This window comes from Procambarus clarkii, chromosome 10 (genome assembly GCF_040958095.1).
Source record: "Procambarus clarkii isolate CNS0578487 chromosome 10, FALCON_Pclarkii_2.0, whole genome shotgun sequence".
Lineage (NCBI taxonomy): Eukaryota > Metazoa > Arthropoda > Malacostraca > Decapoda > Cambaridae > Procambarus > Procambarus clarkii.
This window is the reverse complement of record NC_091159.1, coordinates 52,666,845-52,674,483: the sequence shown is the minus strand read 5'-3', so window position 1 is coordinate 52,674,483 and position 7,639 is coordinate 52,666,845.

The window sequence follows — 7,639 nt, the reverse complement described above, 5'->3', positions numbered from 1 at the left end:
AATCCTAGGGCTGGTTCGATCCCGGTACCGGCGGAAACAGATGGGCAGAGTTTCTTTCACCCTGATGCTCCTGTTACCTAGCAGTAAATAGGTACCTGGGAGTTAGACAGCTGTTATGGGCTGCTTCCTGTGTGTGTGCGTGTGTGTGTGTGTGTGTGTACTCATCTAATTGTGCTTGCAGGGGTTGAGCTCTGGCTCTTTGGTCCCGCCTCTCAACTGTCAATCAACAAATGTACAGATTCCTGAGCCTACTGAGCTCTATCATATCTACATTTGACACTGTATGGAGTCAGCCTCCACCACATCACTGCCTAATGCATTCCATCTGTTAACTACTCTGACACTGAAAAAATTCTTTCTAACGTCCCTGTGGCTCATTTGGGTACTCAGTTTCCACCTGTGTCCCCTTGTTCGCGTACCACCCGAGTTAAACAGTTTATCTTTATCTACTCTGTTAATTCATCTGAGAATTTTGTAGGTAGTGATCATGTCTCTCCTTACTCTTCTGTCTTCTGGCGTTCCGCGAGCGCTATGTCATGGGTTCGTATCCTGGCCGGGGAGGATTTACTGGGCGCAATTCCTTAACTGTAGCCTCTGTTTAACGCAACAGTAAAATATGTACTTGGATGAAAAAACGATTCTTCGCGGCAGGGGATCGTATTCCAGGGACCATAGGATTAAGGACTTGCCCGAAACGCTACGCGTACTAGTGGCTGTACAAGAATGTAACAACTCTTGTATATATCTCAAAAAAAAAAAAAAAAAGTGTCGTGAGGTGCATTTCCCGCAGCCTTTCTTCGTAACTCATGCCTCTTAATTCTGGGACTAGCCTAGTAGCATATCTCTGAACTTTTTCAAGCTTCGCCTTGAGCTTGACTAGGTACGGGTTCCATGCTGGGGCCGCATACTCCAGGATTGGTCTTACATATGTGGTATACAAGGTTCTGAATGATTCCTTACACAGGTTCATGAAGGCTGTTCTGATGTTAGCCAGCCTCGCATACGCCGCAGATGTTATTCTTTTGATGTGGGCTTCAGGAGACAGGTTTGGTGTGATATCAACTCCTAGATCCTTCTCTCTGTCCGTTTCATGAAGTACTTCATCTCCCATTCTGTATCCTGTGTCTGGCCTCCTGTTCCCACTGCCTAGTTTCATTACCTTACATTTACTTGGATTGAACTTTAGTACCCATTTGTTGGACCATTCACTCAGTTTGTCTAGGTCATCTTGTAGTCTCATACTGTCTTCCTCCGTCTTAATCCTCCTCATAATTTTTGCATCATCAGCAAACAATAAGAGGAATGATTCTATACCATCTGGAAGATCATTTACATATATAAGAAACAATATGGGTCCAAGGACTGAGCCCTGCGGGACTCGCCAATCTGAGACCTCACCCCGCACAGTGACTCGCAGCCTTCTGTTACTTAGGTACTCATGTTACATCTCATGTTGGAATAGTGCTCAACGAGGTGGCGGATGACTTGGCCAAACGTGCCACATCAAAACCACAAGTTGACATTGAATGTGAATTCACAATGAGACAAATAAGAAGCAAAATCAGAAATATTCAGGCACAGGCGGGAGTGGAGAGGAGAGAGATAATGTATGAGAGAAGTCAAACCATGCAACACTACATGTATGTGAGTCAAAACACCCATTTCACTTATGGTAAAAGGAGAAATGCTTGGAGTGACTCTGTGTACATGCGGCTCAGGCTTGGGTACAAATATTACTGGGAATATGGGATAGATGTTCATGGTAATGACACGAAGTGTAAACTATGTGGTATGTTAAGGTCTCACACCCTTGCCCATTATATTCTTGATTGTCCGTTGATTAATGTATATAGAAACACTGAGATAAGGACTGTTCCTGAACAAATAGCCTGGATGTGTCACAACGGAAAGGTTGATGATATTCTTGAGAGATATAAGAATTTTGCACCAAGATTGTAATATTTTGTTGAATTATCTGCAGGTGTCTTGCAAATTGTCTATACAGTATACCTAGGTCATAAAAGTATTTGTGTGTACGTCTGATACCATACTACTTGTGAGGGAGGAAATGTATATTTTTACCTCTCAGAATGTTTGGCAATATGTTTATTTGTGATGTGTGTCTATGTATATATTAACACGTTGTACTGAATGGGGTGAGAATAGCTTGAGCTACCTCATCCCTTTGTGTGTATTTTACCTCAATAAACTTATTTCAATTTCAATTTCAATTTCCCTTATCCAATGGAGTACCTTCCCTTTCACTCCTGCCTGCATCTCCAGCTTTTGCACCAGTCTCTGGTGTGGCACTGTGTCAAAGGCTTTCTGGCAATCCAAAAATATGCAATCTGCCCACCCCTCTCTTTCTTGTCTGATTCTTGTTGCCTGATCGTAGAATTCAATTAACCCTGTGAGGCAGCAGGACTTGCCATCCCTGAAACCATGTTGGTGTTGTGTCACAAAGTTCCTTCGCTCCAGATGTTCCACTAGCTTTTTCGCACAATTTTCTCCATTAGTTTGCATGGTATGCAAGTTAAGGGACACTGGCCTTAGTGCCTCCTGTCTATCCCCCTTCTTGTAAATCGGGACTACATTTGCTGCCTTCCAAATTTTTGGCAGTTCACCTTTTACCAGTGATTTGTTATACACTATGGAGGGTTCAGTCCCTAAGTCCATTATATGCCTCTGTAACCCTTTCCACTACCGCCCACAAGATGGGTATGGGGTGCATAATAAATTAACTAAACTAAACCATGGAGAGTGGCTGGCACAGTGCTTCTGCTTCTTCCTTTAGTATCCATGGCGATATTTCATCCGGGCCTATAGCCTTTGTCACATCCAACTCTAGCAAAAGCTTCCTTACATCCCCACTGTAATCTCAAATTACTCTAGTGGTGCCTGGTTAAATATTCCTTCTTTTATCTCTGGAACTTCTCCTTGCTCTAATGTGAAGACTTACTGGGATTTTCTGGAATTCTCCTGGAATAAGGAAGAAATTCCTTATTCCAGGAAAATCAACGAAGTACATCCACCTCTGAAACAGTTGCGACTCAAGTGAGGTCAAGACGTCCTACTAGCTAGTCACGTAACCAAAGTATCGACATCTCACTTATTTAGTTCCTCGCACTCTTCTTTGTAGTTTGTAATGAATCTATCTGCCCCTATCCTCAGTTTCATTACCTGTTCCTTCACTGTTGTCTTTCTCCTGATGCGGCTGTGCAGCAATTTGAGTTGGGTCTTAGCCTTGCTTGCTATGTCGTTTTCATATTGCCCTTCTGCCTCTCTTCTCACCCTGACGTATTCATTCCTGGCTCCCTGGCATCCTTCTCTGCTCTCAAGTGTCCTGTTATTTCTAAAGTTTCTCCACGCTCTTTTACTGTGTTGCTTAGCTAGCTTACATCTCTGATTAAACCATGGGTTTCTCATCTGTATTTAATTTTTTACCTTTTGGGCCGGGATAAACTTTTCTGCTGCCTCCTTGCACTTCTGCGTTATGTATTCCATCATGTCTTGGGCCGTCTTTCCCCTTAGCTCTGATTCCCATGTTATATCCGTTAGGGATTTTCTTATCTTCTCGTAATTTTCCTTACGGAATGCTAGCCTTTTGCTTTCAGTTCCCTTTGAGAAAGGCCTTTGATATTGCTAATCACAATTACCTCTTACGTAAACTCCAGCATTATGGAATCCGAGGCCATGCACTGGACTATATTCAATCCTATCTTAGTGATAGACACCAATGTGTAACCATCAATAATATAACCTCTCCCATTCTACCAATAACCGTTGGAGTGCCACAGGGCAGCATCTTGGGACCTTTCCTATTTCTTATATACATCAATGATCTGCCTAATGTCTCTAACATTCTGAAACCTATATTATTTGCTCATGATACTACCGTCATCTATCCTAACCCCAACCCACATACACTAAATAATGTTGTTAATAATGAACTAAAAAAGTCCACTTATGGATGTCAACCAACAAACTAACACTTAACATAAAAAAGACCTACTACATCTTATTTGGAAGCAAATCAACAAATGCAATTCAGCTTCAGATAGATAATGTTAACATTAGTAATAAAAATGATCAAAAGTTTCTTGGCATATTCCTAGACAAGAGACTCAACTTCAGCACCCACATACAACACATAACTAAGACAGTCTCTAAAACAGTTGGTATACTCTCCAAAATCAGATATTATGTACCTAACTCTGCTCTCATCTCTCTATATTATGCAATAATCTATCCCTATCTTAATTATGGTATCTGTGCATGGGGTTCAACCACTGTAAACCACCTCAAGTACATCATCACTCAGCAAAAATCTACTATCAGAATAATAACAAATTCTGCTTTCAGACAACACTCAGCCCCTTGTTTAACTCCCTAAACATGCTAAACATAATCTCCCTCCACACATTCTCTTGTGTCAACTACATTTACAAAACCCTGTTCTTAAATGCAAATCCTGTTGTGAAACTCTCCTGGACAGATGTAATAGGACCTATTATCACCACACCAGAAATATATATCTCTTTGATATCCCCAGAGTCAAACTTAATCTGTGTAAACACTCTATGCAAATAAAGGGACCCAGTCTATGGAACTCACTCCCTAATGAATTGAAAAGCTGTCCAACTTTTGCTTCATTCAAAAACAAAACTAAAAAGTACCTAATTTCATCTTTATAGTTTTCTACCTTGTTGCTTTAAAATTGCACTGTATCTAGTGCTACCCAATCTCCCAATCTTTATGTACCCAATCCGAACAACTTTACCATTGTGATCATTGCTGTCTTCTTATATGTGCTATCAATCTGCTGTATGGTGCCTATTAATCTTTGTTTAAAGTACCAATCAAGCTGTCAATGCAATCAATCAGCAGAGCTTTAATATGCTTACTAATCTCTCTCATCTCATTTTTTTCTTGCAACGTATCTGTTATCATTTTATTAATTCTGCTGGAATTTACCTACTTAAAATTATGTTAGATTAAGGACCTACCTGAAATGCTGCGTGTACAAGGCTTTACAAGATTGTAAATACCATGCTATGTATTCTCACAACCCAATGTACCTTTTTGTATATAAATAAATAAATAAATAAATAAATAAATAAATAAATAAATAAATAAATAAATAAATAAATAAATAAATAAATAAATGAGGTGCACAATACACTACCACTCTAAGGATGGGTATGGGGTGCACAATACACTACCACTCACAGGATGAGTATGGGGTGCACAATATTGAATTTTAGCGGGACAATTTACCAGTTAATAAAAAAAATTAAATTGTCTTTACATATTACTTTCCCGAATGGTATTTTCATAATACACATTTCTGTTTTATAAATTTGCAAAATACGTATATGTAAAGGTAAATAAAAAGTCTTTATATGAAAATTATAATAGATCAGCTGTTGCTTTCTAGTCAGGTGATCCTGACAGATATGACACGCACACAAGTTAAAATGAATTAACTCTTTTTCGCCTAAATTAAGAAGTTCATAAGATAAAGAATAAATAATAGAATGTAAACATTAATAATCTAATATTTATCCTAATTTACTAGGCTATTACGTTTAGTGTTTTCTAAAAGACAATTTTTGTTACAAAATAATTTTACGTTTGTCGTCGCCGGCGAGCGCAGATCAAAACAATCCCGACCAAGATCACGAGTTGACAGGAGCTCTCGCGAGGGAACAATACACAAGATGAGGGTCAAAATTTGTGGTCCTAAATGCTCTCTCTGCTGCACCCTGCTCAGCATATGGGGGATAGTTCAACTTGTAAGTGCTTATGCTTTGTAATAGTGTAGTGAGTGTTGTTGGTCTAGTTCAGTTGTCAGTTTATAACTTGTATTCCGAATTCATATTTATTCTAATAATTAGAATTTAACTAAATATTTAAGAAATAAAGGTCAGATTGGTCAGTTTTTTTCAAGGCCTGCATTAATATATGCAGTACATTAACTTCTGTTTTTGCAAAATACAGTTCTTATCCCTTAGGCTGCAGTCCATAATATTAAGGTGTACTGTATTTGTGAAATTTCATCCTTGAATAGATCACTACAGTATGCGAAATGTTTGTATTTACAATCAACTTCAGGTAGAAGGGAAAATATTTAATTTAATACTGTATAGTAAAAACACGCGAGGTGTAAATGAATATTGTTACTCTACAGCAGGCATGTCAAACATGCGGCCCTTTGCAAGCACACCTGCGGCCTGCACAAAGGATACTCTGATTTGGTCATTTAACAACCAAAATCAGTTTTTATCATTTAAACTTATCACCTTTTAATAGATTTCAAAAGCATAAAAGAAACACAAATGCCTGGTTTGAAGTGTGGATACCTGGTTCCTTTTTTTACGTTCCTGAAAAATTTAAAAACATCAGAAAGTTTGCTACAAGGATTATGGCAATGTTCTACCAAAGTTCTACATCTCTAGTCTTGTCCTGTATTCATTGCTGTTAAAATATAAAGTAACATGCACTTGGGATACAAAGCCATGTTAAATACAGGATTATGTTGCATGTTTAAAAATTCTGTTAATTTCCAGGTTCTGATGGGAGTCTTTTTCTGGATTAAATCGCCTGCCTTTATTGAAGACTTAAGTTTTCCAGATGATGTTTTGCATCCTGTCCACGATGATCCTGAAAAAAATGCCCTCGACTATCTTCTCGCTTTAAATGAGTCATATGCAACGGTAAGTATTGCCTTACGACGAGTACAGTATTATACATATGAAGGTATTCGATAGTCATAACTAAATTAATTTCAATCATATCTGAGGGGAGGTATATCTGATCCTCGTCTTGGGCAAATCTCCCAATACAAACCATTGAGTATTCTTGAACATAAAATTTGGTTAAGACATAACACTGCATTATGCTAATTATGATTATATGCTGTATATAAAAAAATTCAAACTGCATACATATATTAACAAAATAAATAAAGTTTGGAAATGTTAAGTTAAACAAGTAGTCAAATTAATGGATTTTCCCAGAGCAACACAGTATTATGGATGCTATAAATATTTTCAAAAGCACATTGATGCATTAAAATTATTGGTATTAAATGATTGCTGGATAATTGGTCTACATTAACTCTATATGTACTTATTACTTTCGCATCCATACAATTGGATATTGTCATGGTAAGTCTTTATTTCAAATTTTTGTTATAATTTGACTTGTATTTGTGATTTTTTAAAGTAGAATGCATGGCTGTGTTTGAAGTAATTTATGTTGGCAGCACTTAAATGTATTAAAGTACAATATAACAATGTTCCACATACATATTATATAAATTAATATAATTACACACTGTTGTTATCCAGATACTGATAACAGCAACATTATGCCTAGAATTAGCGATGTGCGTAGTACTGTATATGCATTTGGCTTCATATTGCAGTGTCTTCTGGGATAGTCTGGCAGTAATGTGTGTGCTGTCCTTGGTCATTACCAAGGACAGCATTAATGTTGTCCTTGGTCTTAATGGTTCATAATTGTTTATGAAAATATATATAATAATATATGAAGTGTCTGTAGTGTAATACCAGCAAGAACATTGTTTTATTGTTCAAAGCAAATGTAGTACACATCAGACGCAGATCTCTCCTCT